A 12,163-nucleotide genomic window follows, 5' to 3' on the forward strand; every position below is an offset into this window, starting at 1 on the left:
AGAGAGAGAGAGAGAGAGAGAGAGAGAGAGAGAGAGAGAGAGAGATCTGTCATCCTCTTTGTCAATCTACAATAGTTTGTGTGTGTGTATATGTGCATGTGTATGTGTGTGTGTGTGCACACGTGCATGTATGCATATTTATAAGAGAGAGAAGAGAGAAAATAATTTGAAATGGAATAGATTTCCCTGGTACTGTCTTCAGGATAAATGATAGTTAATTTGGAGCATTCTCCTACTTCCACTTAGCATGACTTACCAATCAGTTTTGTTAAAGTCTTAATGAGCTTTGAATATCTATTATTTCAATACAATTTTATTATTTAGCACAAAATATACAGCTAATTATTCATTTGTTTTTGACTGATTTCATTAAGTTGGTATCTGAATTTAAAAACAAAAAAACAAAGACATTATTCTTTATATGGAAAATATAATACGAATGAATTTAAGGACTTGAATGTGAATGAATCTCAATTTAATGAAACAAAATACAATTACTGAAGTAATCTTATTGCAATTTGTTAAAACATGAATAATTGGCAGTTATAACCTGAAAAAGAGATAATCCAATTTTGATAATGGAGTTACATGATTGAAAAAAAAAATTCAGAAAATAATTAAAAATGAATAGTCTTCCATTTTCTTATTGCATTTAACAAAAATGTTGTTTTTCAAACAATCACAATTTCCATTCTCTTACTCATGTTTGTTGTTAATACTGTTGTCGTTGTTGTTTAACCCCTAAAGTTAGTCTATGACAAAAGACATTCCTAAGTATTACTGTCCCATCTTTTTTTATAAAGAAATAGTGTATCTAGGACTATATTATTTAGTGTGCCAATGTACCTTGTTTTCTTTTTAGATTGCATCATGTAATTTAAAAAGAGATTACCCTTCTATGTCTAACAAGAGCTCTTAGATATACTTAGGCTCATGTCATTGTTGTTAGTGCCATTTAATTAGTACTGATACTAATTGGTGGTGCTCCTTGCAGGTTAGACCTAGTCAAACAGATTATGATAAAAGGTATTACAACTATCACTAATCTATATTTTCTAGTCAGTGTTAAATTGTATTAAATTGGACATTGAAGTTCTTCCTCATTTAAAATGGAAGGATGTGATTTGACAATTATTTAGCTTTTTCTAACAGCTCAGACAATTGTATAAAGACTCCCCCAACTTTCCTAAGGTTGACTGAACAGATTGAGCTATTAAAATTACTTCTTTATTATAATATATTTGCTCATTTCATTTAATCTAGCACTTCTGAGATGAGCTCATCGAAATATTTTTTTTTAATCTTAGTCATTTCTGTGCTCTGATCTTAACTTTGTGCTTCATATTGCTTACAAAACTTTATCTCCCGTTGCCAACACCATTCTATGCAGCTCACTTGTGAACTATGTTTGAACCCTTTTATATCCTTCTATGTCCAATCACCAAAAGAGTTAGTGAATCATAGTTATCGCTTGCCTGTTCTCCCATTTTACAGATTTCCAATGAGTCATATTCGCTATTTTTTATTTATTCATTCATTTTCGCCTTTGCAAGTTCTCCCATCAGTTTCTGTTTGAAGGGAAAATAAGTTGAACTCTGTAACTTGTTTACAATTATATTTTTGCAAATGAATATTCTCATTATCAGTAATCAAATTATCAGCAAAATTAAACTAAGATGTATTATATTCTTTCTTGGTATAAATAAATAAATAATTTACTTTCTGATTAATTTGCATTTATAGAAGAGTTAACCAACACATCCACTCCTCACAACAAACCCTTCTCCTTCAAAAAAAAAAAAAAAAAAGGAACCCCATTCTTGTATCTTGGTCTATTTATCAGTTTTTTTAAATTCTAAGTTTTTAAAACTGTTGTCTTTGTCTTTCATTTGCCCCATGTTGATTAAATAACTACAAATGATTTTCTGGAATTAATTCATGTTACTGTAACTATCCATATAAAAACAAACTAGCTTTGTTCCTGCTAAAATGAAGACAATGGTTAATTATTCCATAATGATGATAATAATGATAATAATAATAATAATAATAATAATAATAATAATAATAATAATAATAATAATAATAATAATAATTAGATAAAAAAAAATACTTTTATTTTAATCCTAAGCATTTATATTTTAGGCATCCATAAAATAATGTTCAAAAACTTAAATATATATATGTGTTTGTGTGTCTGTGTTTGTCCCCCCAACATCGCTTGACAACCGATGCTGGTGTGTTTACGTCCCCGTAACTTAGCGGTTCGGCAAAAGAGCCCGATAGAATAAGTACTAGGCTTACAAAGAATAAGTCCTGGGGTCGATTTGCTCGACTAAAAGGCAGTGCTCCAGCATGGCCGCAGTCAAATGACTGAAACAAGTAAAAGAGTAAAAAGAGAGTATTACTCCAATTACACTGAAAATATTGTTTTGTCTTCAAAATGCCATTATAAAATAAGTTATTCAACTTTATCCTGTTTCCTCCTCCATTATGAACCTTTGACGTTGTGAAGTATCAGATCAACCTTGATCAAAATGTTCTATGATTAAAGATGACATAACCAAAACCAGAGTATCATTTTTGTGTATCTTGATAATATATTACACAATGTGTCCTTCCACTTTTAAAGAAAGGATTGAGATGAGGGAGTTCTGACTTTTATTTCTTGGAGGTTAAACAATCATGTAGTTTCCATCATTGGCTCAATAGAGCAGAATCGTTTATTTACTTGTATAATCATGTTATTTCTAACGAATTAAACCAAATAAATTCTTCTTCTTCTTCTTCTTCTTCTTCTTCTTATTATTATTATTATTATTATTATTATTATTATTAGTTTCATATTTGTTGTTGACAGTTTTTCTAAAGAAAAATTATAGCTTCAAAATATTCTTGTATGTAGAAGTCCTGAGGAAATCATTTTAAATATTGATGATTTAATAACCATGATCTTCACAGTCAAATAACAGTTATAGAAGAACACAGAGACAAGCCTGCAAGCCATGTTCTGTTGGTGTAAACAATGTCAATATAAATATTCTTAACACAAAACTTCACTGAGGTTTTTATTAAATCAAAATATAAATGTCAACAACATGAATGCAGGCATGGCTGCATGGTTAACAAGTTTAATTTACAAACACATAGTCCAGGGTTAAATCCTAATGGTTGTAACCTTGGGCAAGTGTTTTCTACCATAGCCAAGAGTTGACCAATACCTCATAAATTTATATATAGTAGGCAAAAACTCTGTGGAATCTCATTATATATATGTGTGTGTGTCAATGTCCACTTTGCATTTAGAATGCTATGAGAATGATGAAATAAGTACCAGACCAGAATAAATGCTGGCGGTCAATATAATCAACTGATACTCTTAAAGTTTGTACCTCACAATGGACAAAGTCTAGTGATTGAAACTAATAAAACTAAAAGAACAGAAAATATTCAAGTTTTTCTCTTTAATTATTTTTAGATGAATATTTTGATAGTCTGCCATTATACATATTTATATGCACACACACATACACACACACACATACACATCTTGGTACTTTAATTATAAAAGTCTTCATGTAATTGGTGGAAAATTAAATTTCTAATAAGTGCTCAAATTGTGTATTGATGCAAAATGAAAGTCTTCTTATTAATTAAATGTTACAATGATTCTGATATCAATAAGTAAGAACTATTGCTATTTGCAAAGACTAATACCAGAAATAATAGATTTCCTGAGATTATAGGTAGTTTCCATTGGGTAACCTAATCAATGCAAGATAAAGTAAATTTTAAATACAATATCACGTGTCTGTTGTATAAGAAAAAAATTATGTTCCATATTGATTACAAATTTTCTTGCCACTTATTGTTGTGCTATATACACTGTTTAATAGTAAACACTATTTAATAAGATGAAAATAAAATATTGTCTGGAAATTAGTGGAATTACTATGAGAAATATTGCAGTGAGAAAAAAACGGCATCTATGTAGTTGCTTGACTGCTGAAATTAGCAGCCAAATCTCCTTCTTCAAATCACATCATTCCATCGTTAGAATGGAAATATATATTTGAATAATGTAGTCTTAGATATACTATATCTGAGAAAAAAAAATAATGAAGGGATAGTCATGGCTGTAATGCTTTTAATGATTGGTTGGCTTGGGCTGATCTTCTATGTAAGTACTCAATCTGCTAGAAATAGTTACCAGATCTCCCTCAAATCACACTCAACTGTCTTAAATAAGAGAACATTTTGGAGAATGCAATCCTAGGTGTAGCCTTTATAAGATGAAATCTTGGCTGGATTCTCTTTGATTGTGGGTCTGCTCAGTCAGAGTTGACCTGAAGCTACACAATAACAAGTGGATTCAAACATGTTAAAGTCAGCATATAAAATATTTTGAATCTAGGATTGCATAATTGAGACTCAAAGTAATGCGAAGTAATGGAATTATAGAATCTGTTATAGTTAAATAACTGTTATAGGTTTGCCCCTTCTAGAATAGATATAATACAGTGTCTTAGATGGTGTAATGAAAACTGACCTGTGCAAATTTGATACCAGGAGAGGTTAGAAGCATAGTGAGATGAAAGTTGATGCCAACTACACCCATATTATTTACATCTAGATAGCATAAAATAGAAAACCCATGATGATAAAGACAATGATTATAAAATAGACTTGTAAATGTATCAAAGATATTAAACTATTGTATGATTGAGCTTGATGTTGTAAGAATTCATAATTCTGTAGTTAATATTGGTGATTTCCTCTTGGAATTATGAGCTCTATACCGTTAAGTTGGCATTGTTTATTTGATAAGCTGTTAGAGTCAAACAGATAATATTGATTTCTGCTTTCATAATTACATTTGATATCATTTAGTAATATTCTATTGCATTGTTATAAAAGATATTGGAGGTGATAATGATAATTTGAATAAAGGTTCAGATTCAAGACTGCATTATATCAACAGTTAATGAAAATAAATTAATACAAACCTATATACATGTGTATTACTCTTTTGTTCTAAGATTTTAACCCTTTAATAGGGAGATTGCTACTAAGTGATTCATTAAAAGTATGTTGAGATAGAAGTAATCAATAAGTGATTCTAACTTAAAGCATTTTTGAAAGGTATAAAAATTCAATTTAAACCCATTATTAATTTTACATTATATTTTTGGCACTCAAGGTAAGAGGCTCAAATATTAATTAGTGTACTTAAAGGGTTAAAAAAAACCCCCCAAAAATGTCTGTAATACAAATTTATTAGCCAATTTATGGTAACTAACTATGGCTATCTTTTAGTAAATCATCTTTTGCAATTCTCCATTATTAGTGTGTCAAAATGAAGAAACACTGAAGTGACTGAAATCATTGAGTATTAAATACTCTGCAGTTTAAGATTTAATCAGAATGGCTGCTTTTTGTCATTTCTGTAGCAATGGGTAGGTTTTATGGGGCAGGTGACACGGCCAAATGGAAAGAACTCATCACCTGATGTCCCACAAAGGATAGAATTAACTTTAGAAAGAGAAGAGTTGGTTTAAACTCTCTATATTCTGAGCTCAAGTCCCAGCAGAGTTGTCTTTTCTTTTCATCTTACTAGAATTAATAAAATAATTATCGGTGATTTACTGATGTCGATTTGAGTTTACCCATTTCCACCACAGATTTTCAGCTTTGTAATAGTGTAATAATTTTTTATTGTATCCTAATTAGTTTCTTCTCATTTTTCCTTGGTTAGTTTGAATTAAAAATTTCTAAAATTTTTCATCTTCCTAGTCATCTTCATTCTTTATTAATCATTCTATTAGATTAATAGTGTCTTAGTTCCTGCTTAATTACTCCATTCCGTACCTTCTTCGACTGGCCTACTTTTCTTCACAATGCTTACACCAAGTACATCATCCATTATTACATCTCCAAATTCTTGCAATTTCTTTTCCCTTATGCATCACTTAATGCATTTGAAACTTCCTATCCATCTCAGGACATCTGGCTCCTTTCAGATTTGTGTTAGACATTGGAAATCTTATTCAGCTCACTCTTTATCAGCTGCTGAGGATCTTTCACTTCTCATGTTTCATATTACAATCTGCCTTTTGAGCAAATAATGCTTTTAACATTATTAGAAACAGGAGATCAACTAAATTCTATCCATTCTCTGTTAATCTCAAAACTCATTTAATTCACCTTGGCAACAAATATTATCTGCTACAAGCCAAGTAAGGCAGCTCTATGTAGTTGCTCAATCTGCTATAAATAGCTACCAAATTTCCCTCAAACTACTCTGTCATTTTGAAAAGAATAAGATACGTTGGATTATATAGATAGAAAACTGACAAAGGAAAGATAATGTAGTCATTATTGGAATGTCTGTGACAATTATTTTTACATGACAAAAAACAGTGTCAAGTGCCTTGTTTTTTGAAATGATATAAAAGATAGTGCCCCAGCATGGCCACAGTCCCGTGACTGAAACCAAAAAATTACAGAATGTGTGTGTGTGTCTATTTGTTTATGTATGTGTATATAGCTCTGTGTGTATGTAATGTATACGTATATGTGTATCTTTGAAGAGATCTGGTTTTCCATCTCTGTTCTTTCCAGAACAAAAATTCCAGGTCACAGATCAATTCAGTCAACCTCTGAAAGTTAATATTTAAATTCTTTCTAACCAAAGTCATTATCCTTTCCCTCTACTTTAATCATATGGTTTATCAGTTTTGATGGCCCTGAAGTTAACTTTATTGTACTACTCTTGTACTTAAAACATTTGATGGTGGTAATAATGTAGCTGTTATCTAGAATAATATCTCAACTATTTTTATTTATCTATTTATATGTGTGCATATATTATTTATATATATGTGGGTGTATAAATAATAATATTGCTCCAACTAATCTTAATGCTCTTAGCTTTTAGTATTTTTTTTTTTTTTTGGTACACCTCACTAATTTGTTTACCAACTTGTATTGTTTGATTTATGTTCTCTTTTATGCAGTCATTCTTAGTAGTGTTTCCGAGCCTGTTCCTCTCTATCGCTAAATGCTAGTAACCATGCATCATTATAAATGCATAATTCAAAATATTTGCAAGATACTTAAAAACGACACATAATTTTTTCATTGTAACTTGTATTTTATGACACTGTCAGTTTCATATAAAATGCGAAATAGAATGGAAAATTTTATAAACATTTTATACAAATCTTGTATAAAATATTTGCATGATTTTTGTCTTTACATCTAAAATTAATAAACTCTGGAATAATGCTACTTCTCCTTTACTTTTTCATCAAGTATGAGTAATCAGTAAAGCAAATAAACATACATGCAATACCAGACTTCTGTTTGTGGTTAATATATGTCGGAAAGCTTCTCTATCATGAAGGTTTGGCCCTCTTTGACTTCCACATGAGTATCATTAAAGCCAAGACCTTAGAAAAACACATATTTCATACTGATTGATAAACTGGTGAACCAAATGCATGACTTCCTGTGTGATATGACGTCATTCATCTGAGATTTCTTTAGAGTCCAGCACCTAGAAGTTTCCACACAACTGGGCACGTTGCTAGACAAAAGGAGACTATATTAGATATTGATTGTTAAATCATGTGATTACCTACACAAAATCTGTCTGAATTGGAACATACAGATGGAAAATAAACGAGGAGTTCAATTCTATTCATTATATTTCTTTGTGTATTTAGCTCCAAATATACATTTGTTACATTATTTGTTATAATTAATTAGCATATATTTTAACTTTATATGACTAACTGAAGCAATGTGAATTCTCTGTGTGTGTGTGAGAGAGAAAGAGAGAATATGTGTATGTAAATTTGTGTAAACAACCAACAATTTTTCTATTATACATAAGATGTTAATTGCATTTAACTTTAATCTTTTTAGTTTCATATTTTCTTATAATCCTTTAAATTGGAATAATAATTATTTTGAAGTCTATCAATATTTCTTGACCTTCTCAGTCTCACTTCTGGATGACATACTTGTTAGTGGCAGGTTTTTTATTGCTGTGGTCTTGTAGTGGGTTGTAAGGCTGTGATATGAAATGTTTAACCTTTAATTCCAAGTTACATTAATACATCATGTTCTTGGTTTATTACTTGGGTTTTGTATCTGTATGTTGAAATTCAGTTTCTATTTTACTACTAGCAAAGTTATGAATGTTAGTCTTTATAAGTAAAAAATTAAAATCACTGTCTCTCTCTCTCTCTCTCTCTCTCTCTCTCTCTCTCTCTCTCTGTATGTGTGTAGAGTAGATTAATCTCTTTTAGACCTTTAATTAATGTAATTGTGTGTGTGTGTGTGTATATATATACACATGTGTGTATATATATACACATGTGTGTATATCAATACATCCATCCATACATACATACATGTATAGAAACATACATGCATGCATGGTGATTGCTCCATCTTGCCAGATGATAGCCATCTCACATTAAACTAATAAATGAAATGATGTAAGTGAAACATCTGTACATTGCTAGATTTAAGTGACAAAAAAAATGTACAACTCTCTTGGTCACCATAGTAGGTTTCAGTGACAAGCATTGCCAAATAATTAGACTGCGAATTTCATGTCAAAGTATCCTTCTCGAAGAAGAGCAGCCTTCACCATGGCTTTTTCAAAAATGACAAAAACCTCCTCTACTCTTAGGAAATCTATTTAAAACATAGGTGGGACCCTGACTGGTATGTACTGGATATAATATTAAACTGCATCTGGTGGTGAGACTCCAGTTCTGGAGTTGTGGAATCACACCTTAATTATCATCACTCCCAAGCCCATTATTCATACATACCTACATGCATGCTTACTTACATACATACATACATACATACATACATACATACATACATACATACATACACACATACATGCATGCATGTAGTTTCAATTTCTTGTAATTTTGAAAATGTCATATTCCTTACTTAAATATATAAATGGTATTTTGCTTATCCAGTTTGAATGAATTCTATAGAAAATGAAATAAAAATAGCAGATATTTTTGCTATGGTTAAATGCAAAGATAATATATTCCTTCCTCATCTTCAAAGTATTTTAGATATTTATGTATATGTCTGTCTGTATGTCTGAGTACTTTTTTATACACATAAATTACTTTCAAAGCATTTTTCAAATTAAGGTATGTAGTTAGTTCGAATTTTCTACATATGTCTAATTATTAAATGTGTTCATATGATTGTGTGTTCTAAGATAGTGCACCTGTTTCCTCTATTATTAAATTTTACTAATTACGTTTTTGGAACTAATATCATAAAATGGATTAAAAATTAATTTACAAATTTTCACCAATATTCAAACTCTAAAGTGACATAAATGTTTGTGAACTTATATATAATGAAGAATGTCTTTCTTATTTGGTTCTGTTGCTGGTTTAAAATTACTGGAGATGGTAGCCTAGATATTGACCTTATTATTATTATTATTATTATTATTATTATTATTATTATTATTATTATCATCAACAACATCATCATCATCATCATCATCATGTTACCATTGTTCACTGCCTTTCATCCTTTCAGAGTCGATCAATTAAGTACCAGTCACACAGTGTTGTTGTTGTTGGCACTCCGTCGCTTACGACGTCGAGGGTTCCAGTTGATCCGATCAACGGAACAACCTGCTCATGAAATTAACGTGCAAGTGGCTGAGCACTCCACCGACACGTGTACCCTTAACATAGTTCTCGGGGATATTCAGCGTGATACAGTGTGACAAGGCTGACCCTTTGAATTACAGGCACAACAGTAACAGGAAGTAAGAGTGAGAGAAAGTTGTGGTGAAAGAGTACAGCAGGGTTCGCCACCATCCCCTGCCGGATCCTGTTGGAGCTTTAGGTGTTTTCGCTCAATAAACGCTGACAACGCCTGGTCTGAGATTTGAAACCGCGATCCTATGACTGCGAGTCCGCTGCCCTAACCACTGGGCCATTGCGCCTCCACTCCAGTCACACAGTAAGGTCAATATAATCAAGTCCCCTCTCACAAATTTCGGGCTTGCACCTATAATAGAAAGGATTATTACTATTATGAGGGGGGAGGAGAAAAAGGACAATGGTGAATTGGCAGAAAAAGTAGAGTGACAAGTGATATATATCCATTTGCATTTCGATCTTGAGAATATTTTTTTAAATTCTGTTCTAAGCCTTTATTTAGCTACAGTTAGATAATTAGATCTGGAAAGACAAAGACACTATATATATATGTGTGTGTGTGTGTGTGTGTGTAAAGAGAGAGAGAGAGCAAAATACAAAGACCTTGTGAGAATTATTGTTTCAATCAATGACTATTCTATTAATTTTTGTAACCTTCTAAAGTCCCCAACCGCAATACAAAGATTTGTTTATTGTCATTTTTTCCTTAAGAAATTTAGATAAAATTTGTAATTCGTTCAAATTGGAGGTATTTAAAAAAAAATTTTTTTTAAAGTTTCAGCTTAGAGCTGCGGCCATGCTGATGCACCACTATATATATATATTATAGATATATTGTTGAGTAAAACATATATCATCGTTTAACGTCCACTTTCCATGCTAGCATGTGTTAGGGGGATATATATATATATATATATATATATATATATATAAACTCAACTTTAGTCTTGGCTGATGAATCTCACTCATGGTAATGTTTATCCAAGACATTTAGATTATGTGTAAATATTTCTGTACATTCATTCTACTTAATATCCAATTAATCTCTTTCAAAGAATTAGGTACATTTCATTTACAAGTTGATTCTTGTCTTGTTATTTTTATTGAAACATCTTTAATTATTTTTTTAGCTTGCTTATTGTTAGATCATATTATTTATTTAGATTTGATCTGATTGAAAATAGACAAAATGAGATTGATGTCTTACTTTGATTTATTCATAGAAAATGGAGATGATATCAATGATGTGTTTTATAATAGGAAAGATTCTCAAGAATTTACGATGACAAAAACTGAAAATAACTTCGATATATTTGATCTTATGTGCTGCGAACACACACACACACACACACACACACACACACACACACACACACACAGGCACTCAAATTCAGAAATCAATAGTATGTGCACACTCATCCACTGACAAATGCAGTCTTATTCAATCTCTTTTGTGAAGATAATTTGCTAGTCACAAATTTTGTAGTCTGAAATTTGCATTAAATTCTTTAGTTTCTTGCAAAAGAAATATTTTAAAAAAATAATTGTAGTTATCAATTTGAAAAACTCTGTCAATATTTCTTTTAATGCAATTTCTTATTATATTTTGAAATTTGAATCCTATAGCGTTTTCTTTTTTATGCTTTGTTGAGGAAAATATTTCACATTTTTATTCTATTTGTCATTATTCAAAATCTTGCTAAAGAACTCAGACTATTATTTGTCAAAGCCTATTTTTATCATAAAAAATTAACATAACAACATTCCTTTTTAGGGACAAGAGTTAATATATTTGAATCATTATCACACTTTGCTTTTGCATGTTCTATGTAATGTATTTTTTCTGAAATATAAGTTACATGAAAATATTAGCCTCAAATGATTGATTAACTCTTCATATGACAGACAAAATAAAATGTTAATTTCACTCAATGTTTCTTGATAATTCTTTACATGAAACAAGTTGTGGATTATCTTCCATGATATCTATTTCAATGAAAATTGTGTATGATTACAAACCGTCTCTCAATATCTATTTTATTTCCATAACTGTTGACAACATTAAGCAATGAAACATTGCTTAATATTGTTTCAACTCATATGCAAGTTCATCTTAGACAAAACTTGTCAATAGAAATTAGCAAAATCAGCAAAAGTAACTATCCCATGTAAAGGCAAAAATAGCCTTAATTTAATGATAAAATTCTGAAAATGCTACTCTAACCTTTTTTAAGGAATCTGCAATTCTTGCATTCAGATGTATATATATTAATAAAACATAGTCAGCATTAATATTTTGAGTACTTTATTCTAGGTGGCCTTATCATATTTTCTTGAACTAGTAACCAGGATCTATTTATCTATGTATCTGTCTGTCAACACACACTCTCTCTCTCTCACACGCACGCACACACACACACACACACACACACACA

At 30.6% G+C, this 12,163-nt stretch overlaps 1 protein-coding gene and 1 long non-coding RNA gene across 9 annotated transcripts in view; one reads left to right on the top strand and one right to left on the bottom strand.

Moving 5' to 3' along the window:
• The window catches only part of LOC106871599 (tyrosine-protein phosphatase Lar), a 586,729-nt gene that overhangs the window by 72,614 nt on the left and 501,952 nt on the right, over positions 1-12,163 (top strand). The window lies entirely within an intron of this gene.
• LOC128248925 (uncharacterized) overlaps positions 1-12,163 on the bottom strand; it is an 88,629-nt gene that overhangs the window by 10,288 nt on the left and 66,178 nt on the right. The gene's annotated exons all lie outside the window — the stretch shown is intronic.

The sequence above is a fragment of the Octopus bimaculoides genome, chromosome 10 (assembly GCF_001194135.2).
Source record: "Octopus bimaculoides isolate UCB-OBI-ISO-001 chromosome 10, ASM119413v2, whole genome shotgun sequence".
In the NCBI taxonomy this organism is placed as follows: Eukaryota; Metazoa; Mollusca; class Cephalopoda; order Octopoda; family Octopodidae; genus Octopus; species Octopus bimaculoides.